The sequence below is a fragment of the Scyliorhinus canicula genome, chromosome 6 (assembly GCF_902713615.1).
Source record: "Scyliorhinus canicula chromosome 6, sScyCan1.1, whole genome shotgun sequence".
Taxonomy (NCBI): domain Eukaryota; kingdom Metazoa; phylum Chordata; class Chondrichthyes; order Carcharhiniformes; family Scyliorhinidae; genus Scyliorhinus; species Scyliorhinus canicula.
Window position 1 is genome coordinate 61491458 of NC_052151.1, and position 23948 is coordinate 61515405.

The following is a 23948-nucleotide window of genomic DNA, read 5'->3' on the forward strand; positions in this document are numbered from 1 at the left end:
TCGGTGGGTACAATGGTAGGGAGGGGGGAGAATTAAGCAGTACCTACCATGGCGGATCAGGAAGCTCTCTGGAGGTGGTGAAGATGGTGGTGTAGTGGTATTGTCATTGGGCTAGTAACCCAGAGACCCAGGGGAATGCTCTGGGGTCCCAGGTTTGAATCCCACCATGGCAGATGGTGAAAGTAGAATTCAATAAAAATCTGGAACTAAAAGTCGAATGATGATCATGAAACATTGCTGGTTGTCGTAAAAAACACATCTGGTTCACTAATGTCCTTCAGGAAAGGTAATCTACTGTCCCAACCTGCTCTGGCATGCATGTGACTACAGACACACGCAGCGATGCTGTTGACTCTTAACTTCCCCCTACTGAACTGGACTTGCAAGTCACTCGTGTCATGGGAATCAGGGATGGGCAATACATTTTTTCTTTTTCTTAATAAATTTAGAGTACACAATTCAATTTTTTCCAATTAAGGGGCAATTTAGCATGGCCAATCCACTTAGTTTGCATATTTTTGGGTTGTGGGGGCGAAACCCATGCAATCACGGGGAGAAGGTGCAAACTCCACACGAACAGTGACCCAGAATGGGGTCGAATCTGGGACCTCGGCGCCGTGAGGCAGTAGTGCTATCCACTGCGCCACCGAGCTGCCCTGGGATGGGCAACAAATGATGCCCACATTTCAAGAACAAATTAAAAAATAAAGATTTGCATTCCACTAATGTGATGCAGATGAAAGCCCAATCGGAATTTTTCTCTCTCTGACTCTCGGTCTCTGTCCCTCTCTCTCTCTCTCTCTCTCTCTCTCTTCCCCCACCCAGCCACGCCCAATTCTCTGCAATTCCTTTGGGAAAACACGCTGGTCCAGAATGCATCTGGAACAACATGACATCCAGTAGTCCAGACTAACCTGAACAATGCCAGCGGCTGCCTCTGGAGTTTAGATGGAGACAGCAATCCCAGATCCCGGAACACCATAGCAGTGGATGGGGGGAGCATCTGTCAGGTGAATCTTCAAGCTTCAGTGTCATCAATGAGATCCATCTTCCAGCCTCAGAGCATTCATCTAGATCCATCTTTCTTCAGGAGGTCGATATTCCAGAATATTCCTGGAGATCCTTTTTTCTTTGTGAACTCCATCTTTTTTATTCAGTGGTGATGCTGGCATCTTTTAAATATGTCAGATAGATCTGATGGCAATATGTGCATCATCATGCCTATCCCACCAGGGAATATGGCACTAAACCCTTAGGTACACAATTCATGAAGTCAGGGCTAGAAGATATAGCATAGTTTCCCGCTGGCCTCCCCAGTGGGAAAATTCCCGCCCCATCATGGGACTTAGACCCAGATGGGAGAATTCCGCCCATGGTGATTTTAGCAGTCCACAGATGTGCCAAGCATATGCTGTAGACCTTGCGGGCAAGGGCAGAACCATTTGTCACATTCCCTGTGGGAAGTAATAATGAAGATGGAAGTGCACTGAACTTTTCCTTGGTGCCAAGGTGCTGAAAGAGTGTGGAGCTAATAAATAGTAGCCATGCGCTGCAGAGACAGTCAGTGCTGCCCCTCCTGAGCCTGGCTTTTAACTTCAATCACAGTTCATAGAATCCCTCCAGTGCAGAAGGAAGCCATTCTGCCCATCGAGTCTGCACCAACGCTCTGAAAGAGCACTCCACCCAAGCCCACAATCCCATCCTACGCCAATAACCCCTTAACCTAACCTACTCATCTTTGGACACTAAGGCGTAATTTAGCATGGCCAATCCACCTAACCTGCACATCTTTGGGCTGTGGGAGGCAACCTACACAGACATGGGCAGAATGTGCAAACTTCACACAGTCACCCAAGGCCAGAATTTAACCCAGGTCCCTGGTGCTAACCACTATGCCACTGTGCTGCCCACGACAGGGACAGAGATGGACAATAAGTTGCACAGCTCCCTACATCATGTGTCCCAGGAGATATTTAACCCCTAGGCCTCATCTGCATAGGCCTATCCATTTCCTTTTGAAACTCTGATGCAAGATGGGAATGGAATTTTGATGGGATACTTGCCATCAGATAGTCAAAGGAATAGTCAGGTAGGAGGTTTGGAGTGGGTTGGGGAGGACATTCCAGTCAGGGGGTGGGGGTGGGGGGGGGGGGACGACAAAATCTGGAGCAAGTGTACCTAAGGTTTCCTCCTGCTCTCTGGGCATTTTAGGAAACAAAGAAGGAGGCCATTCAGCCCATCATAGATCCACTAGAAACGTTACAGTACATAAGGAGGCCATTTGGGCCATCTTGTCCATGCTCGCTCGTGGATACCCAGGTGCCCTTTCTAATCCAACCTTCCTGCACCCGGTCCATAGCCCTGTAGCATAGAGAGCACTTAAGGTGCAGATCTAGGTACCTTTTAAATGAGTTCAGGGTCTTTGCCTCCACCACCAACTCGGGCAGCGAATTCCAGGCTCCCACTACCCTCTACGTCAAAAAGATTTTCTCGTGTCCACTTCACACCTTCTTTCACTTATCTTGAATCTATGTTCCCTGGTTCTAGAATACTCCACCAGGGAAACAATTTTATCCTGTCCACTCTATCTCTACCCCTCATAATTTTGTACATCTCAATTAAGTCACCTCCCAGGCTTCTTTGTTCCAAGGAAAATAAGCCCAACCTTTCCAATCTCTCCTTGTAGCCACACTTTTCTAGCCTTGGCAAAAGTCTTGTAAGCCTCCTCTGCACTCTCGCCAGAACCAAAACATCCTTCCTGTAATGTGGTGACCAGAACTGTGCACATTACTTCAGTTAAGACCTCACCAATGTTTTATACAATTCTAACATTATATCCAAATGAAGGCGAGCATTCCATATGCTTTCTTAACCTTGTCTGCTTGAACTGCTGCCTTTAGGGACTTGTGTACCTGTACACCAAGATCTCTCACTTCAGCTACCCCTCTTATTGTATTCTCATTATTGTGTACTCCCTACAACTGTTTGACCTCCCTAAATGCGTGACCTTTTCTCTTGCCTTAACCTGCCTTTTGGTTCTAGATTGCTTTCCCATGCAGACCTGGGTTAAAACTGCAGCCAGGTCCTGATAGCCTCTTCAAAGTCCAGTGTGTATCTTGTAAAGCAGGACCAGACAGTCCTCAATCAGGTGCCCTGCTTAATAAGAAAGAGCAGCTTAAGTTTGTTTCTTGGATATGAGGGGTATGTTGCTGGCCTCGATTTTTTAAGCAACAGTCAATGGACACTGCCTTGATAGCTGTTCCATGAGACATTGAACCATGAAGGTGACCACGGTTCTGATAAGTTAGCTGATCTAAAAGCAATGAGCGGTGTTGTTCTCAGTGCTCCTGACTGAGGGAGGGAAAAGCTGCAAGCAATGCTTCCTTTATTGTGATGTGGAGATGCCGGTGTTGGACTGGGGTGAGCACAGTAATAAGTCTTACAACACCAGGTTTTGGAGCACTGCTCCTTCCTCAGGCGAATGAAGAGGTAGATTCCAGAAACATAGATATAGACAAAGTCATAGATGCAAGACGATACTTTGAATGCGAGTCTTTTCAGGTAATTAAGTCTTTACAGGTCCAGACAGCAACTGGAGAGAGGGATAATCACAGGTTAAAAGAGGTGTGAGTTTTCTCAAGCCAGGACAGTTGGTAGGATTTTGCAAGCCCAGGCCAGATGGTGGGGGGGTGAATGTAATGCGACATGAATCCAATGTCCCGGTTGAGGCCGTACTCGTGTGCGGAGCATGGCTATAAGTTTCTGCTTGGCGATTCTGCGTTGTTGCATGTCCTGAAGGCCGCCTTGGAGAACGCTTACCCGAAAATCAGAGGCTGAATGCCCTTGACTGCTGAAGTGTTCCCCGACTGGAAGGGAACATTTCTGCCTGGCGATTGCCGCGCGATATCCGTTCATCCATTGTCGCAGCGTCTGCATGGTCTCGCCAATGTACCACGCTTTGGGGCATTCTTTCCTGCAGCGTATGAGGTAGACAATATTGGCCGAGTCTCACGAGTATGTACCAAGTACTTGGTGGGTAGTGTTCTCACGTGTAATGGCGGTACCCATGTCAATGATCTGGTACGTCTTGCAGATATTGCCATGGCAGGATTGTGTGGTGTCGTGGTCACTGTTCTGAAGGCTGGGTAGTTTGCTGCAAACAATGGTCTGTTTGAGGTTGCGCGGTTGTTTGAAGGCAAGTAGTGGGGTGTGGGGATGGCCTTCGCAAGATGTTCATCTTCATCGGTGACGTGTTGAAGGCCGTGAAGAAGATGTCGTAGTTTCTCCGCTCCGGGGAAGTACTGGACGACGAAGGATACTCTGTTAGTTGTGTCCCGTGTTTGTCTTCTGAGGAGATCGGTGCAGTTTTTTGCTGTGGCGCGTTGGAATTGTCGATCGATGAGTCGAGCGCCATATCCCGTTCATACGAGGGCATCTTTCAGTGTCTGTAGATGTCTGTTATGCTCCTCCTCGTCTGAGCAGATCCTGTGTATACTGAGGGCTTGTCCTTAGGGGATGGCTTCTTTAATGTGTTTGGAGTGGAAGCTGGAGAAGTGGAGCATCGTGAGGTTATCTGGGGGCATGTGGTTAAGCGAAGCACTGAGGTGTGCCATCAAAGCTTTGGATTGAATGTTGTTACAATTTTTGTGTTGTAGAATTTCTCGACAATACTCTCTCAGTTCCGGCCAGAAGAGCTGCCATGCAAGTGAGGGGCAAGAGGACAACTAGGTCTTTGGGTTTTCATCCTCTACAGGAGAGGGATGGGTGCAGAAAATTGGATTTTGTGGAAGAAAGATGCTCTCAATCAGAGGCAAGTTGCCAATCTGTGAAGCCAGTGTACTGACCATAGGTGAGGTATGGTGCTGACACATGGGAAGCATGCATTGATAGTAGGGAATTTTCACAGTACCTTCATTGCAGTGTTAAAGAGAGCCTACTTGTGACAATAATAACATCGATTATTATTATAATACTAAGCTATTACCACACCTCTGGTGTGTCTGCTGCATAAACAGCTGTGTTGTGCCAACAAGCTTTTTTTTCTGTTTATGAAGCCCTGAAGCAGATGCCTCAGTGGATAACGTGGGAGCAATCCATTGAAGCTGTTTTGCAATAGCAGTTTTGTAATTAGCAATTTCTTGTAACTCTTTTTGCTTTGTGTAGGATTTAAGGAGCAAGCAATGCATCCATTTTTCCTTGCTAACCTGCCTAATGGCTGGGATTTCCCGATCCCACCCGGGATGGGTTCTCCGACAACGGAGGTGGCTGACCATTGGCCGCCTGCAGCACCGTCCGTTACACCAATGTCGATGAGCATTTGTGTGCTCGCCGGTCGCATCACCAGCTGCGGCGTCAGGGAACCAGTCGGCCAAAGGCAACCCACCTCCGGTGCCGGAACGTCCTGCCGAATGTTTTTCCAGATTTCCTATTATTTTTGAAGAATTTAGCCCCTGTAATTGGCAGAGTGGGATCTAGGCGTAACATAGAAGCAGGCATATTCCTGCTTCCATTTCTTACCTTCTTGTCAAGACTTATCAAAGTGTGCAGCAAATGCAGGTGTGAAATTAAAAAAGAAATGAGGAAAGCAGAGGGCATTACGAAATATCATCAAATAAATTCAAGGAAGCCCAAATTTATAAATAGCAAGAGGATAACGATTGGATTTGTTTATTGTCACGTGTACCGAGGTACAGTGAAAGTATTTTTCTGCAAACAGCTCAAACAGATCATGTAGTACATGGAAAGAAAAGAAAATACATAATAGGGCAACATAAGGTACACAATGTAAATACATCGACACGGGCATCGGGTGAAGCATACAGGAGTATTCATGTAGTAATGCATGTAGTATTAATCAGGTCAGTCCATAAGAGGGTCATTTAGGAGTCTGGTAACAGCGGGGAAGAAGCTTTTTTTAAATCTGTTAGTGCGTGTTCTCAGACTTTTGTATCTCCTGCTCGATGGAAGAAGTTGGAAGAGTGAGTAAGCCGGGTGGGAGGAGAGTTTGTGTGATGGACTCTGAAGTTTATTGTGGTCTTGGACTGAGCAGTTGCCATACCAGGCGTGATGCAGCCAGATAGGATGCTTTCTATGGTGCATCTGTAAAAGTTGGTAAGAGTTAACGTGGACATGCCGAATTTCCTTAGTTTCCTGAAGTAAAAGCGCTGTTGTGCTTTCTTGGTGGTCGCATCGACGTGGGTGGACCAGGACAGATATGTGGTGATGTGCACACCTAGGAATTTGAAGCTATCAACCATCCACCTCAGCTCCGTTGATGCAGACAGGGGTGTGTCTGTGTCTTGCAAAAGGTTTGTCAGGACTTTCCCACATGACAGTTTTAACTTACTTGGTGGATTCAACCCAAAATGTTGGCTGGCAGCTGGACATCAATCGGCACCTTAGGGGCAGTCACTGGCAAAGCTGAGAACAGAAGTACCATTCAAGAGTTGTGATCTTCACAAAACATATTCTCCATGAAGATTTTTGCTTTGTAAACACTTCCAAAACAAATTACCTTTGAGGCAGGAATTGTATGGAGGGCCATTTTGTGACATTGTGATCCCACCTCCTGAGTGGCTGTTCCCATCCATTGTATTTTCACTCTGCAGAGTTGGAGACGTGCTGGAGTTGGGGCTGCTCCACTGGAAGCACACCTGAGGCAGGAGCTCAGAGGAGCGCATGCCAAGGCAGCTCCGTTAGAAGGCTCACCTCGGTACACTGGGGCATCATCCCTGTTTTGTGGGTGATTGTGAATGCTCCTAACCCTCGCCCCGCATCCCTCCCCGTCACCCCCATGCCCACTCACCCATTAAACTGTCCAGATAAACAGTCATTCAAAAAACACTTTAAACAAACATATTCCTTATAAGTGGCTATAAAATTGTCAAGATAAATAAACTTCCAGACCTCTGGACAGTGTGTCAACAATAGCTGCTGAGCTAAATTTATTGCTGGAATTTGGAACTCAACCAAGCATTCACAATAGGATTATGTTGCACAGCTGCATAAACTTAACCTCCAATGCTTAACACATTAAAACTTTTGAAATCATTGAAGGACCTCAGCCATCTGTTCAAGCTTAAAAGCAATGGAATAGATGCCTGAGCTGTCATTCAATGAAATGATTAAATCCTAGGGGACAGTTGACACATTTAAATCTGAATATCACTATTGTTCAATGCAGAAGAATATTTTATCAATTTGATAAAGTACTCTAAAGCATTTGAACATTTCCACTTTAACAATACTGGGCAGTTTAAAGGCTGCTTACCTTCTTAAGAGCAAGGCCCTGTAATCAATCACTGCATTAAAGCATATTTAACTTATTGTACATCATTACATTATGACATGTGAAGTTGTCAACACATTTTGAACTCGTATGTCAAAGAATTCCCAACTCCGGACAAGGGTTTTACTATAGTTTGCAGCATCTTCAAGCTGCTGTGAACTGCATCGCCTTCAGAAGCTAACCTTACTCCATCAAAATTGTAGAGGGTCTGAAGTGCTCTCGCTTGCAATGGAGCAATCATGGTTGGGAGTACTGCCTGTGACCTTGTTACCTGAAATCATATCCTGCGCCAATCAAAATCGCAGGTGATGGGAATGGGAGTGGGAATCCCAGATTTGGGTTACGCCTGCCATTTGTAAAGCACACTTGCCACCATTCTGACATGGACAGGCGTATGGAAATCTGGCCCAAAAGGTTTAATAAGTAGATGACTGCCATTGCCAACAGTTGACTGTTGTCATTGATTGATTATCAAGGTCCGATTCTCACCGCCTTTTGAGCAGGAAAAGAAGTTCCTCTTCGAGAATGGTTAAGGTGCTGTTCATAGACTACAGCGCCGCCTTCAACACCATTATCCCAACAAGACTAATAACCGCAATCTGTCAGGATAGGCAACAACACCTCCTCCACAATAGTCCTCAACACCGGGGCCCCGCAAGGATGTGTGCTCAGCCCTCTACTGTACTCGCTCTACACACATGACTGTGTGGCAACATTTAACTCCAACTGAATCTATAAGTTTGCGGATGATATGACTGTGGTGGGCCGCATTTCAAACAATGATGAATCAGACTACAGAAGGGAGATAGATCACTTGGTTACATGGTGTACCGAAAACAACCTCTCTCTAAATGTTGGAAAGACCAAGGAACTGATCATCGACTTCAAGAAGCGGAGCATGACACACACTCCCGTCAGCATCAATGGCTCCAAAGTGGAGATGGTCGATAGCTTTAAGTTCCTGGGGGTTACCATCACCAACAGTCTGGCCTGGTCCACTCACGTTGATGCAACAGTCAAGAAAGCCCAACAATGCCTCTACTTCGTACAGAAGCTAAAGATATTGACATGTCTGCATCGACTCTCACAAACCTCTACAGATGTGCGATAGAGAGCATCCTATCCAGCTGCATCACAATCTGGTATGGCAACTGCTCGGCCCAAGATTGCAGGAAACTGCAGACTGTGGTGAACTGAGCCCAATGCATCACACAAACTTGCCACCCCCACGTTGATTCTGTATATACCTCTCGCTGCCTCAGGAAGGCAGACAGCATTATCAGAGACCTCTCCCACCCAGGCATTGTTTTCTTCCAGATCCTTCCATCAGGCAGAAGGTACAGAAGTCTGAAGATTCGCACATCCAGACATGGGAACAGCTTCTTCCCCACAGCTACAAGACTCCTCAACGACTCCCCCCCGGACTGATCTGTTCCCTGTGAGAACACTCTTCATAACGCCGTATGCTGCTCTTGCCCATGTATTTGTTTTGTTTGCTTTGTTTGGCCCCTTGTTTCACACTGTAACCAATCACTTTTTTGTCAATGTGCCATTTGTCAATGTTCTCTGTTGATTATTCTTGTGCCTATTATGTACGTACTGTACTTCGGTACATGTGACAAATCAAATCAAAAAATCAAGGAAGGGAAGGAGTTTCATTGATGTAGCACCTCTCGTCCTCAGGATGCCTCAAGGCAATTCATGTGACCATAAGTCATAGGAGCAGAATTAGGCCACTCGGCCCATCGAATCTGCTCCGCCATTCAATCATGGCTGATATATTTCTCATCCCCATTCTCCTGTCTTCTCCCCATAACTCCTGATCCCCTTATTAATCAAGAACCTATCTATCTCTGACTTAAAGACACTCAGTGATTTGCCCTCCACAGCCTTCTGCGGCAAAGAGTTCCACCAATTCACCACCCTCTGGCTGAAGAAATTCCTCCTCATCTAATTTTTAAAGGATCGTTCCTTCAATCTGAGGCTGTGCCCTTGGATTTTAGTTTTTCCAACTAGTGGAAACATCCTCTCCATGTCCACTCTTTCCAGGCCTTGCAGTATCCTGTAAGTTTCAATACAATCCCCCTCATCCTTTAAACTCCAATGAGTACAGACCCAGAGTCCTCAACTGTTTTTCATAAGGCAAGTTCTTCATTTCAGGGATCATTCTTGTGAACGTCCTCTGGACCCGTTCCAAGGCCCACACCTCCTTCCTTAGAAACGGGGTCCAAAACTGCTCATTTTAATAAACTTTTATTGTCACAGGTATGAAGTTACTGTGAAAAGCCCCTAGTCGCCACATTCCGGTGCCTGTTCGGTTAAGCTGTACAGGAATTGAACCCACGCTGCTGGCCTTGCTCTGCATCGCAAACCAGCTGTCTAGCCCACTGAGCTAAACCAGCCAATACTCCAAGTGGGTTCTGACCAGAGCCTTATACAACTTCAGAAGTACATCCCTGCTTTTATATTTTAGCCCTCTTGCCATGAATGCTAACATTGCATTGCTTTCTAACCACCGACTGAACCTACATATTAAAGTTAAGCGAATCATGAACGAGGGCACCAAAGTCCCTTTGTGCTTCTGACTTCCTAAGTTCTTTCCCATTTAGAAAACCGTCTATGCCTCCATTCTTCCCACCAAAATGCAAACCTCACACTTTTCCACATTGTATTCCATCTGCCACTTCTTTGCCCACTCTCCTAGCCTGTCCTTCTGCATGCTCCCTGCTTCCTCAATACTACCTTTCCATCTGCATATTGTTGTATCATCTGCAAACTTAGTAGCAGTGCCCTCAGTTCCTTCTTCCGGATTGTTAATATATATTGTGAATATAGTTGATATATAGTTGTGGTCACAACACAGCCCCCTGAGGCAATAGTCATCAGCTGCCATCCTGAAAAAGATCCCTTTATCCCCACTCTCTGCCTTCTGCCAGTCAGCTAATCCTCTATCCATGCCAGTGTCTTACTCTTAACACCATGGGCTCTTAACTTATCTAATAGTCTCCTGTATAGCACCTTGTCAAAGGCCTTTTGGAAATCTAAATTGATCATATCCACTGGTTCTCCTTTGTCGAACTTCCTTCTTACCTCCTCAAAGAATTCTAACAGATTTTTAAGACATGACCTCTCATGGATGAAACCGTGCTGACTCAATTCTATTTTATCATGCACTTCCAAGTACTCATCTTTAATAACTCATCTTTAACCAAAGTCGGGCTAACCGGCCTATAATTTCCTGCCTTCTGCCTCCTTCCCTTCTCAATCAGGAGTGCTACATTAGATATTTTCCAGTCCTCTGAGACCCCCCACTCCTCCCTCCCCCTCGGCCTCCAGTGATTCCTGAAAGGTCACCAATGCCTCCACAATAAAGAACTCCGGCTAGGTGGTTTATCCACTTACAGACCTTACAGACCCCCCAGAACCTTCTCCTTAGTGATGGCCCCTACGCTCACTTCTGCCCTCTGATTCTCCTGAAGTTCTGGTATCCCACTGGTGTCTTCCACCGTGAGCACTGATGCAAAGTATTTATTCAGTTTCTCTGCCATTTCTTTGTTTCCTATTATTACTTCTGCAGCCTAATTTTCCATTGGTCCATGTGGTAGTCACCAATGATGTATATATTGTATATATGGGATATTGATATAGGTACTTTACGGTAAGGCCCCTGTATGGGGGTAGATCCCTGCCTGCTGGCTCCGCCCAGTAGGTAGAGTATAAATATGTGTGCTCCCCGTACAGCAGCCATTTCGTCAGCTGCTGTAGGAGGCCACACATCTCCGTGTAATAAAGCCTCAATTACATCCTACTCTCGTCTTTGCGTAATTGATAGTGCATCAATTTATTACACTGAGTTTTTCAGAGATGGACCTTCGCATTAGGGGCTGTTTAGCACAGGGCTAAATCGCTGGCTTTGAAAGCCGACCAAGGCAGCCCAGCAGCATGGTTCAATTCCCATACCGGCCTCCCCGAACAGGTGCTGGAATGTGGCGACTAGGGGCTTTTCACAGTAACTTCATTTGAAGCCTACTTGTGACAATAAGCGATTTTCATTTTTTTTTTATTTCATCAAGCCGGATTGCCTGCAGCTGCATCCTCAAGCAGACAACGCCAAAAAGGACTTTGAACATTGGCTAGCCTGTTTTGAAGCGTACATCGGTCTGCGCCAGACACAATTCCAGAAGCACAGAAGCTCCAGATCCTTTACACGCGACTGAGCTCCAACATCTTTCCACTTGTCCAGGACACGCCGACCTACGCAGAGGCCATGGCGCTACTGAAGGAAAACTACGCCCAGCGGACGAACAAAATCTACGTCAGACACCTCCTCTCCACGCGGCGCCAACTTCCCGGTAAGTCGGTGGAAGATTTCTGGCGTGCCCTGCTCACCCTAGTTAGAGACTGTGACTGTCAGGCCGTTTCGGCCACGGAACACTCGAATTTGCTAATGAGAGACGCATTTGTTACGGGCATAGGGTCTGACGACATCCGCCAGCGCCTCTTAGATGGGGCCACGCTGGAGCTCGCGGCAACCAAAAAAACCTAGCGCTTTCACTTACGGTCACATCACGCAACATTCAAGCCTATGCCCCCGACCGCGTGGCCCACCCCCCGCCCCCTGTGCATCGTGGACTCTGAAGACGGCCGCCCCATCGTGGACCCCATCAGCGACCACCCTCAGCCAACCCCACGCCTGTGCCGTGCGGCAGCCAATCAATCCTGGGGGGCCCAAATGCTACTTCTGTGGGCAGTCAAAACACCCTCGACAGCGCTGCCCGGCGTGGAGCGCCCTCTGCAAGGCCAATGGTAAGAAGGGACACTTCGCTGCAGTGTGCCAGGCCCGCTCAATCGCCGCTATTGTTCCGGCACACCCCACGTGCGGCCAGTGGGCGCCGCCATCTTGTTCCTCCCAGGACCAACGGCGCAGCCATCTTGCCTCCCCCATGACACGTGCGGCTCGTGGGCGCCGCCATCTTACCCGACTCAGACCCCTGCCCGTCGGGCACCTCATCCGGCCGCTCATCGCCTGCAACCGCCGCCGACCAGCCGCGTCTCGCCTCGGTCACGATTGACCAGTCTCGACCACACAACCTCGCGACAGCTTCAACTAAAGTGAAAGTTAATTGACATGCGATCTCCTGTCTGCAGGACTCCGGGAGCACTGAGAGCTTCATTCACCCCGATACAGTAAGGCGCTGCTCCCTCGCGGTACACCCCGATAACCAGAGAATCTCCCTCGCCTCCGGATCCCACTCCGTGGCGATCCGGGGGTACTGCATCGCCACTCTCACTGTCCAGGGCGTGGAGCTCAAAGGCTTCCGCTTCTACGTCCTCCCCAAACTCTGCGCTGCCTTGCTACTTGGCCTGGACTTCCAGTGCAACCTCCAGAGCCTAACCCTGAAATTTGGCGGGCCCCTACCACCCCTTGCTGTGTGCGGCCTCATGACCCTTAAGGTGGACCCGCCTTCCCTTTTTGCAAACCTAACCCCGGATTGCAAACCCGTCGCCACCAGGAGCAGACGGTACAGTCCCCAGGACAGGACCTTCATCAGGTCTGAAGTCCAGCAGCTGCTTCGGGAAGGCATCATCGAAGCCAGCAACAGCCCCTGGAGAGCCCAAGTGGTAGTGGTCAAAACTGCGGAGAAAAACAGGATAGTCATTGACTACAGTCAGACCATCAATCGGTACACGCAGCTCGATGCGTACTCCCTCACTCGCATTTCTGATATAGTCAATCAGATTGCACAGTACCGGATCTTCTCGACAGAGGACCTGAAATCTGCCTACCACCAGCTCCCCATCCGCAAGACGGACCACCCACAGACTGCGTTCGAAGCAGACGGCCGCCTCAACCACTTTTTTAGAGTTCCCTTCAGTGTCACCAACGGGGTCTCAGTCTTCCAACGGGAGATGGACCGAATGGTTGACCGATATGGACTGCGGGCCACTTTCCCGTACCTGGACAATGTCACCATCTGCGGACATGATCAGCAGGACCATGACGCCAACCTTGCCAAATTTCTCCACACCACCACTCTCCTCAACCTCACGTATAACAAGGGGAAGTGCGTGTTCAGCACAACACGCTTAGCCATCCTCGGCAATGTGGTCCAGAACGGAGCTCTGGGGCCCGATCCCGATCGCATGCGCCCCCTCATGGAACTCCCTCTCCCTCACTGCCCCAAGGCCCTCAAACGGTGCCTGGGGTTCTGTTCGTATTATGCCCAGTGGGTCCCAAACTATGTGGACAAGGCCTGCCCACTCATCCAATTCACTGTTTTTCCTGATGGCCGAGGCTCACCAGGCCTTCAACTGTATCAAGGCCGACATCGCCAAGGCCGCGATGCACGCGGTCGATGAGACATTAACATTCCAAGTGGAGAGCGATGCATCAGACGGCGCTCGAGCTGCCACCCTTGACCAGGCAGACAGACCCGTGGCATTCTTTTCCCGCACCCTCCATGCCTCTGAAATTCGGCACTCCTCCGTCGAAAAAGAGGCCCAACCCATCGTTGAAGCTGTGCGGCATTGGAGGGATTACGTGGCCGGCAGGAGATTCACTCTCCTTACTGACCAACGGTCGGTTGCCTTCATGTTTAATAACACAGAGCGGGGCAAGATCAAACACGATAAAATCTTGAGGTGGAGGATCGAGCTCTCCACCTACAACTACGAGATTTTGTATCGCCCCAGTAAGCTCAACGAGCCCTCCGATGCCCTATCCCGAGGTACATGTGCCAGCGCACAAGTGGACTGACTCCAGACCCTGCACGACAACCTCTGTCACCCAGGGGTCACACGTTTTTACCATTTCATCAAGGCCCGCAACCTGCCCTACTCCATCGAGGAAATCAGGGCGATCACCAGAGACTGCCAGGTCTGTGCGGAGTGTAAACTGCACTTCTACCGGCCAGACCGTGCATGCCTGGTGAAGGCCTGCCGCCCCTTTGAACGCCTCAGCGTGGCCCCTCCCCTCCACCGACCGCAACACGTACTTCCTCAATGTGGTCGATGAATACTCCTGATTCCCCTTCGCCGTCCCATGCCCCGACATGACGTCTGCCACCGTCATCAAAGCTCTCAACACCATCTTCGCTCTGTTCAGTTTCCCCGCCTACGTCCACAGCGACCGGGATCCTCATTCATGAGCGATGAGCTGCGCCAGTACCTGCTCAACAGGGGCATTGCCTCGAGCAGGATGACTTACTACAACCCCCGGGGAAACGGGCAGGTGGAGCGGGAGAATGGGACGGTCTAGAGGCCCGTCCAGCTGGCCCTACGGTCCAGAAATCTCCCGGCCTCCTGCTGGTCCCCTCAGGGACCTGGCACCAGATGGTTCCCCACACACACACCCTCCAACCCAGCGCCACCCTCCCTTCCCCCGCTGCACCCCACCGCAGCCCCCGCTCCAGGACAATTCGGCCTCCCCTTGCCCACACCCGGTGATGAAGAGGATTTTGACAGGCTCCCGGAGTCACCGAAGATCAAGCCGCCGCCGGAGTCGCCACCAGCACTACGCCGCGCTCAACGACAGATCAAGGCTGAGACAAGACCGGCTGAATTTGTAATATTATCTGTACTTTTAAAACACAATTTTCTGTATATAGTTCTCCACCACCCCCGTCAGACTCATTTTTAACAGGGGTGAATGTGGTAGTCACCACTGATGTATATAGGATGTTGATATAGGCGCTTTATAGTAAGGCCCCTGTACTACAGGTACAGGGGTAGATCCCTGCCTGCTGGCTCCGCCCAGTAGGTGGAGTATAAACATGTATGCTCCCCGTACAGCAGCCATTTTGTCAGCTGCTGTGTGAGGCCGCACATCTCAGTGTAATAAAGCCTCGATTACGTCTTTGCGTAATTGATAGTGCATCAGTTAAATATCCATTCTTGCCTCTCTCTTACCTTTTTAACAGCAGGAAATTGTTTTGTAGTCACTACTGTTGTCATATAGACAAGTGTGGCAATCTATTTGTGCAGTAATTTGAATCCGTTGTACATTATTGCAAGTGTAGACAAAAGGGAAGTAAATGCATGATTATTTGTGCAGGAAAGTACTTCAAACACCAATCCTGACATCTTTGTGAAAAGAAATTATCCAGGAATGGAAAGCAAAGGTGTTATTAATTCAATCTACAGGAATGTGATAAAGGGTTGTCAAGTTTGAAGCCTATAATCATCACCATTATTTTTGCACTTGAGTGACGAGCTCATAGAATGCAGATGTAGATATAGACCCTGGGAAGTATTAATGAGGAATAACGCTTTCTTCCGGAATTTCTTGTCAGATGAACAATCAGCTCTCTTTATTATAGAGTGATGGGTTTTCTATTACTGAGGTCCTGACTACTTTTTACATTCTGATATTTAATTTACCTTGTTCAGTTTATTGTTGCACTGTGATTGTTGATCAATTAAAAATAAAACAACTGATGTTCACTTTGTGCGTTAGCATTCACTCCTAGGCTGTGACAAGAAAAACTGTCCAGAGCTAGTTGCTGTTTGTCAAACTGTGTTACAAAGTGGCTGCTTAAGTGAGGACAGAAGTGAAGCAGTAGATGTTTGCCATCTACAGAGTTGGTGGGAGTAGGGCAGTGGAGTAAATGAGGGAAGGGAAGGAGAGAAAAGATTAATATTTGAGCAATGGTTTGTATTTAGTGGTCACTAGGAATGGGTGGGCTGGGGTGGTTGAGGGAAGTTATAATTGTTAACAAGTCACACTTTAAAAAATGATTACCAACTGTAATTACAACATAAATCAGGCTAAAAGAACCCAGATTAGAGCAGTAGTTTTCTAACATTGCTTGCAGCTGAAATGTTAAGTTAAGCCCCATCTGCACTCGATTAGTGAACAAGGTTCCGTAACCCTATTCAAAGAAGAGCATTGTCATTCTGTAGAGATTGTCATTTGTTGGCACTTGAACAAGGGAATGCCCTGGGTTGGCATTAATGCAGGCAATGATTGCAGTTGGCGCAGTGGTTAGCACTGCTGTGTCACGATACTGAGGACCCGGGTTCGATCCTGGCCCTGGGTCACTGTCCGTGTGGAGTTTGCACATTCTCCCTGTGTCTGTATGGGTCTCACCCCCACAACTCAAAAGATGTGCAGGGTAGATAGGATTGGCCACGTTAAATTGACCCTTAATTGGATTTTTAAAAACAATTATCTTGGGGCTGCTTTCGTCTTTAAAGAATCAAGTTTTAAACAACAGATAAATCATAATCCAGTCCTACTACTCTTTGCTGCTCAAAGCTCACCTGTAGCTTTGGCATTATTGAAATAGTTCATGTTTTACCCTTGGGCCATCATGGATTCCTTTTCTGCTCCATCATATTGATAACAGCCCAGACTATTCCAGAAAATAATCATATTTTTAAAAAATATGCATGGCATACTTATCACAATTAGATGTTGATTTTAGACTTTAAAAAATCGTTGTTTATTGTGGCACTGCCCTGCTGATAATCAATATGGATGAGGACGGACTGGCAAAAATGTTGATATCAGAATGCAGTGTTGCTGAACTGTTTTTGTGCCTGTATTAATTTTATTGTATCGCTGATTTCTGTTTTTTGGATTGGGGTATTTTACTTGTGGTTTCACAGGCATACAATTCAACATCTTAAATGAATAGCACAAAATTTCTGGGCCGGGATTCTCCCCTACCCGGCGGGGCGGGGGGTCCCGGCGTGTCGGACTGGAGTGAACCACTCCGACGTCGGGCCACCCCAAAGGTGCGGAAGTCTCCGCACATTTAGGGGCCAAGCTCTCACATTGAGGGGCTAGGCCCGTGCCCGAGTGGTTCCCGCTCCGCCGGCTGGTGTGAACGGCCTTTGGCACCACGCCAACCGGGGCCGAAAGGACTTCGCCGGCCGGCGTATGTCTGCGCATGTGCCGGAGCGTTAGCGGCTGCTGACGTCATCCCGGCGTATGAGCAGTGGAGGGGGTCTCTTCCACCTCCGCCATGGTGAAGACCATGGAGAAGGCGGAAGAAAGAGAGTGCCCCCACAGCCACAGGCCTGCCCGCCGATCGGTGGGCCCCGATCGCGGGCCAGGCCACCGTGGGGGCACCCCCCGGGGTCAGATCGCCCCGCGGCCCCCCCCCCCCCCCCCCAGGACCCCGGCGCCCGCCCGCGCCGCCAATCCCGCCGGTCAGGTAGGTGTTTTCATTCTGCGGGGGCTGTCGAGCCTCTCCCACCGGCGGAACTTCGGCCCATCGCGGGCCGGAGAATCACCGCGGGTTGGCCACTGACCAGCACGGCGCGATTCCCGCCCCCGCCGAATCTCTGATGGCGGAGAATGTGGGGCACGGCGGGGCGGGATTGACGCCGGCCCCAGGCGATTCTCCGACCCGGCGGGGGGGGGTCGGAGAATCCCGCCCCTGGTTTTCAGTGGTGCCTTACCTATTCTGGCATCCAGTGGAATAGAATGCAGTTCAGAGAGATCAGGGCACAATGACGTAACATCACCCTTTTATTCAATGATCTGTATGGCTCCTGTAGTAGCGGCCCCTTACAGTGATGGGAGTTTGGAGAGTCATGTGACCCAATGGACCAGTCAGACCATAGTGATCCAGGGGGGTTGAGTGTGAGCTTTCCCGGCAGAATCGATCCTGGAGCTGTAGAAGTCGGTAGCACATCCTAACACTCTGTAACTAGTTATTCTAATAAATAATTGTTGTTGTTCAAACTTGGGGGTCGCCAATCACTCCAATACTACAGCTCCCAACACCTCAAATTATTTTTAAAAATAAATTTAGAGTACCCAATTATTGTTTTCCAATTAAGGACCAATTTAGCCTGGCCAATTCACCTATCCTGCACATCTTTGGGTTGTGGGGGTGCGACCCACTCACACATGTGGAGAATGTGCAAACTCCACACTGACAGTGGGCCAGGATCGAAACCAGGTTCCCTGCACCTTGAGGTAGTAGTGCCAGCCACTGCGCCACCGTGCCACCCCAACATTTCAAATTCTTAATGTTTTGTTTCAATTCTATTGTACATAGCAGTGGTGGGGAACGTGCGGCCCAACTGCGTTCTGATGCGGCCCACGAGACATTTTGTTGACCGTTGCTTGCGCGTAGAGTTGCCAATTTCTGCTGATTTTTGTCCAGTTGTTTTTTTTCCGACTGGTATGACTGAAGTGATGCGCGCACAACGCAAGAGCAAGTGAAGTGAGGTGATTGCACACAACATTGACCCCCCTGCATCCAAAGTGTAAATATTTATTTTGTTTTTACCATTTGAATTTCATAGCTCTATTAATATATAAATGATTAAGCACTTTCTGTAACTCGTTATGAAATATTTGGTGTGTACTAAATGCATTTAACCTTATTCATGGGGTCATGGTTGTGAACATGTCAGATTTCAATCTTGTGGCCCAATGAGGTGAATGAGGGCCACTCATGCGGCTCACTCACCAGCTGAGGTTGCCCGTCACTGGTATATAGGCTATTCCTCAACTGGAAAATCCTGTTCAGTTATGAACAACACATTGCAGAAGGGATGTTGGCGTCATGGAAAATTGCAGTGTAGATGGATTCACGAGAATGATACTTGGAATTAATGATATACCTGAAAAAGTGAGAGGTGTGTTTAAGGAGAATGATTATTTTTTAATGCAATGTTCAAATTGATGTTGTTACTGACATTTTAGATAGATGGATTATTCTAATAGCTAATTAGCCTTGGAAAGATTGTTTCTCACTGCATTGCATTCTCACTGCATTGACTCACTCTTATGTCAGAGCCTGAACAATCATTGGAGTGGCTGATGATTCCCTTTCAGACATACTACCCACATAAAGGACGGCATGGTAGCACAGTGGTTAGCACTGTTGCTTCACGGCACCAGGGACCCGGGTTCGATTTCCGCTTGGGTTACTGTCTATGCGGACTCTGCACATTCTCCCTGTGTCTGCGTGGTTTTCCTCCGGGTGCTCCGTTTGCCTCCCACGCGTCCCGAAAGCCGTGCTTGTTCGGTGAATTGAACAGGCGCCGAAGTGTGGCAACTAGGGGCTTTTCACAGTAACTTCATTGCAGTGTTACTGTCAGCCTACTTGTGATAATAAAGATTATTATTATAAAGAAGATCTGATTCTAGAAAAGGCCATCAAATATTCAGGTAGTCTGAAATGTGCCAGCAACACCAGTATCGTGGGGTTAATCCATGATATAGAGCAACCCCAACTGTCCAGCTCAAAATATAACAAAAGACCAAGGGGACTCCAGACCAAGGTTGACAATTCCCAAATAAACCTCAGGATGGTGGGAGACCATGTCAGCATTGTGGAGACAAAAGGCCTCACAGGAAAGATCACTGTTCAGCTGTTAGAAAACTCCGATACTTACCTTAAGTTCAAATCAAAGTCGAAGGCTGAGGACTCCAGTTCCTGGTGGGCCATGAGGCTTCTGCACATGTCAGCCAAGAAAGGGCAGCACACATGCACAGTTAACATTCTTTGGGTCGAAAACTGGCCCTGCACGCCTGTGCAGAAAAAAAAGGAAGTAAAGAATTGAAATGGGAGGTCAGGTAACCTAAACCGGAGCACCATTGCAGAGAGTATGTCCAAAGGTGATTTGGGGACAGGGAATTGACACAAACCAAGGTCCTAAATGAGGGAGTGGGACAGAAAGCGGTTCAAGAGGAAAGTCCCAGCCGGGACAAGGGCAGGGGTCAGAAGAGGTCATAGCGGATAAGCTTAAAAGAATGGAGCAAAGAAATTGGTTGCAAATTAAAGAGAGAGCTATGGAGGGCAAATTTGAAGTGAAGTAGATTTGAGAGAAGCCTCAAGTTCTGAGGAGGCAGCCAATGATTGATAATTCCTTACTGCGGGTTTCATGGAGCAGTAATATTCTGCTTGCCACGGCCAAAGTTCTGAAATTGTGCTTGAAAAGTGAAGCTTGAGTGTACTTTCAGAACCAGGGGAAAGAAAACTCAGAAGGTGAGATTGGAACCCTGGAGGTAGGTTTGTGTTGAAGTTGTCGGAGTGGAAATGACATTTGAAAACAATTCCAAGGCGAGTTCTTCAAATGTGGAGATCGGAAACCCTTGTGGAAAGACAAAGTTTCAGTGAGACTGGTTGTCTTATAGTGTGACGAACCTCTGGGTGGGTTGTTGAGAAATCCAAGCAATCTGCTTTAGTTGCATCTGTCAATTACTTTGAGACTATGGCGTGTCTGACCATAGTTCTCCTGTTAATTTACATGTAGCTCATCTTTCCAAATTTGCATGTGTCCTTAAAGATGTAGCTGGGGTGAAGGAAACATGTAATTTAAATCATTTTCTTCTGTTTGCATTGAGATCTTTACAACTTTTTGATCTGGTGTAAACTAGTTCATGTTACTTCTTGTTTCATAAATGTTTTATTCTTTATTTTAAAAGTATGCTGGCAGACTCCAGTGCAATTATTGTGTAACTTTCCTCCATGGTTTAAGAACAGAAGTTAGGATCTATCACGTCAGGTTTCACTGTGGGACCTGACTAATGCCAGTATTAACATCAACAGGAATTGTTACACGGAAAGCTCTGCGCAGTGTTTCACCTGTAACAGGCTGGGACACTTTGGAAAGCTGTACAAGTCTAAGACATCGAGGTGTGTGGACAAAACAGCCCACGAGATTGAGTTACCATACCAGGTAAGAGATCCAACAGTACTCCTTGGTCAGAGATCAAGGGTTCTGCATTCTCCCTTTGGAATACAGGCATCTCTGTAAACGGTCACCTCACCAACTTCAAATTAGATACAGGAGCCAATGTGAAAGTCATCCTGGGCGAGGAACCATGGCTGCAAGCCCTCTGGCTATGAATGAAGGACATACCATTCTATGGCCCTGGAGGAATCCAACTTCTGGTCATAGGCATGATCCTAGAACCACTCTTTTTTAAAAAATAAATTTAGAGTACCCAATTATTTTTTCCAATTAAGGGGCAATTTAGGGTGGCCAATCCACCTATCCTGCACATCTTTTGGGTTGTGGGGGCGAAACCCACACAAACACAGGGAGAATGTGCAAACTCCACGCGGACAGTGACCCAGGGCCGGGATTCGAATCCGGGTCCTCAGCGCCGCAGGCAACAATGCTAACCACTGTGCCACCGTGCTCCCCTCCTAGAACCACACTGGAATGGCAACAAGCGGACATTCAAAATTTTGGAAATCATCCGAAACCCATCTTTTTTCTCACGGGGATGCCTGAGTTGCCCTTTACTTCCTCAAAGCGTCAGAAGCCATCATGTTGCCGAGGTCCCGGGTTCAATCCCGGCTCTGGGTCACTGTCCATGTGGAGTTTGCACATTCTCCCCGTGTTTGCGTGGGTTTCACCCCCACAACCCAAAGATGTGCAGGTTAGGTGAATTGGCCACACTAAATTGCCCCTTAATTGGAAAAAAAATAATTGGGTACTCTAAATTTATAAAACAAAGAAGACATGACATCAAGTCAAGCTCTGTTATCAATTACACAGAGCTGCAAGCTCACAAGGTCGACCAGTGACAACACTCTCGACTGGGACTTCAGCTCTCAATTGTCTTCACTCTTTGCAGAGCCGATTTGTCCAACTCCTTTACAGGCAGCAAAATCTCTTTCTTCAGATCACTAAACCTTAAGATAAGCACCACCATTTTTGCGAAGAAGACACACATCAGAATGGCCAGCAACAGAGTGGAGATCCCCATACTTAGGCTTCAACAGTTACTATCACACAACCTGGAAATACCATGGCAATTAAACCGCAATTTCCAGCAGTAGTGCACAGCAGCAAGGCAATGCTGGAGCAGGAGAGTAGCAACTATTGTCAGGTGGATGTACCTTTAAGAAATGGGTGTTTATCAAATGGCTGCAGTGATGTCATTTTGTGGGTGGAGCTGAGCTCTGGCTCTGTTTTTACTTTTTGTTTTGAGCTGGCAGCTGCAGTGTGTTTAGTTTCATTTTCAGAGTTGGAGAGCTGCATTCACAGCAAGAAGATGTTATGATCTCTCTCTGCAAACTAAAGAATGTCTCCAGCTCATTTGATGATTTCAAAGTAATACCTGGTTCTGTAGCGAATTTAAACCTGCTGTCTTTATTTAAAAAGGGTTTAACTTAGGGACTTCCGGTGGTGGCTGTGAAGGAGTAAGTCTCAAATTTCCAGACGTTATTGGGGAGGACCAGAAGGGTTTGTTAAGGGTAGGCAGCTGGTGGCCAATGTAAGAAGGCTGTTAAACGTGATCATGATGCCCCCGGAAGGTAGTGAGGTGGGGGTAGTGATCGCAATGGATGCAGAAAAGGCTTTTGATCGGGTAGAATGGAATTATCTGTGGGAGGTGCTAGGACGGTTCGGATTTGGGTGGGGCTTTATTGTCTGGGTCAGGTTCCTGTGGCAAGTGTGCAGATGAATAGGACAACATCGCACAGAGTCTCGCTCTATGCAGCTGACCTGCTTCTGTATGTATCGGATCCACGAGAGGGAATGGAAGAAATCGTGAGGATTCTAGGGGAATTAGGCTGGTTTTCGGGGTCTAAGCTAAATATGGGGAAAAGTGAGATGTTTGTGCTCCAGGCAAGGGGACGGGAGAGGTGATTGGGAGAGCTGCCGTTTAGATTAGTAGGGGGAAGCTTTAGGTACCTAGGCATTCAAATGGCGCGGGAATGGAAATGGCTGCATAAATTAAATCTTGCCCAGCTGGTAGACCAAATGAAGGACGATTTTCAGAGATGGGACGTGCTCCCGTTGTCATTAGCTGGGAGGGTGCAGACGGTGAAGATGACGGTCCTCCCGAGATGCCTGTTCGTGTTTCAATGTCTCCCCATTTTTATTCCGCGGTCCTTTTTTAAACGGGTCAACAAAGTGATCTCTGGCTTTGTTTGGGCGGGCAAGACCCTGTGGGTAAGGAAGGTAATGCTTGAGCGAGCTGGGCAATGGAGGAGACATGTGGGAGCAGAGGGAACATCGGTCTGGTCCCCAATCTGTAATAATCACCAGTTTGCCCCGGAAAAAATGGATGGGGGGTTCCGGATATGGCAGAGAGAATGGATTGGGAGGATGGGGGATATGTTTATAGAGGGGAGCTTTCTGATTATGAGAGTGCTGGAGGAGAAGTTTGGGTTGGCGTGGGGAAACAAATTCAGGTATCTGCAGGTGCGGGACTTCCTACGTAAACAGGTGTCAACCTTCCCGCTCCTACCACTAAGAGGGCAGAACAGGGTAGTTTCCAGCGGGTGGGTAGGCGAAGGGAGCGTCTCGGACATTTACAAGGAACTTATGGGGTCAGAGGAGACGCAGGCTGAGGAGCTGAAGCCCAAGTGGGAGGAGGAGCTGGGAGGAGAGATAGAGGATGTCTATGGGTGGACGCGTTGAGTAGAGCCAACGCGTCCGCAACATGTGCCAGGCTCAGCCTGATACAATTTAATGTTGTTCATCGGGCTCACATGACAGTGGCCCGGATGAGCAGATTCTTTGGGGTGGAAGACAGGTGTGCAAAATATGCGGGAGGACCAGCGAACCATGTCCACATGTTCTGGGCATGTCCGAAGCTGAGGGGATTTTGGCAGGAGTTTGCACACGTCATGTCTACAGGTGGTGCTGAGTCCAGAGGTGGTGATTTTCGGGGTGTCGGAAGACCCGGGAATCCAGGAGGAGAAAGAGGCAGGCGTTCTGGCCTTTGCTTCCC

At 48.1% G+C, this 23948-nt stretch overlaps 1 protein-coding gene across 5 annotated transcripts in view; it reads left to right on the forward strand.

Annotated features, from left to right (window-relative positions):
* ankrd6b (ankyrin repeat domain 6b) overlaps nt 1-23948 on the forward strand; it is a 287955-nt gene that overhangs the window by 80422 nt on the left and 183585 nt on the right. The window contains exon 1 of one of the 5 annotated variants that reach the window (XM_038799355.1): nt 20826-20935. The exons of the other annotated variants lie outside the window; for them this stretch is intronic. The gene's annotated coding sequence lies outside the window, so the exon portion shown is untranslated. Of the gene's footprint in view, nt 1-20825; nt 20936-23948 lie in introns of those variants that run through there. 5 annotated transcript variants of the gene reach the window in all.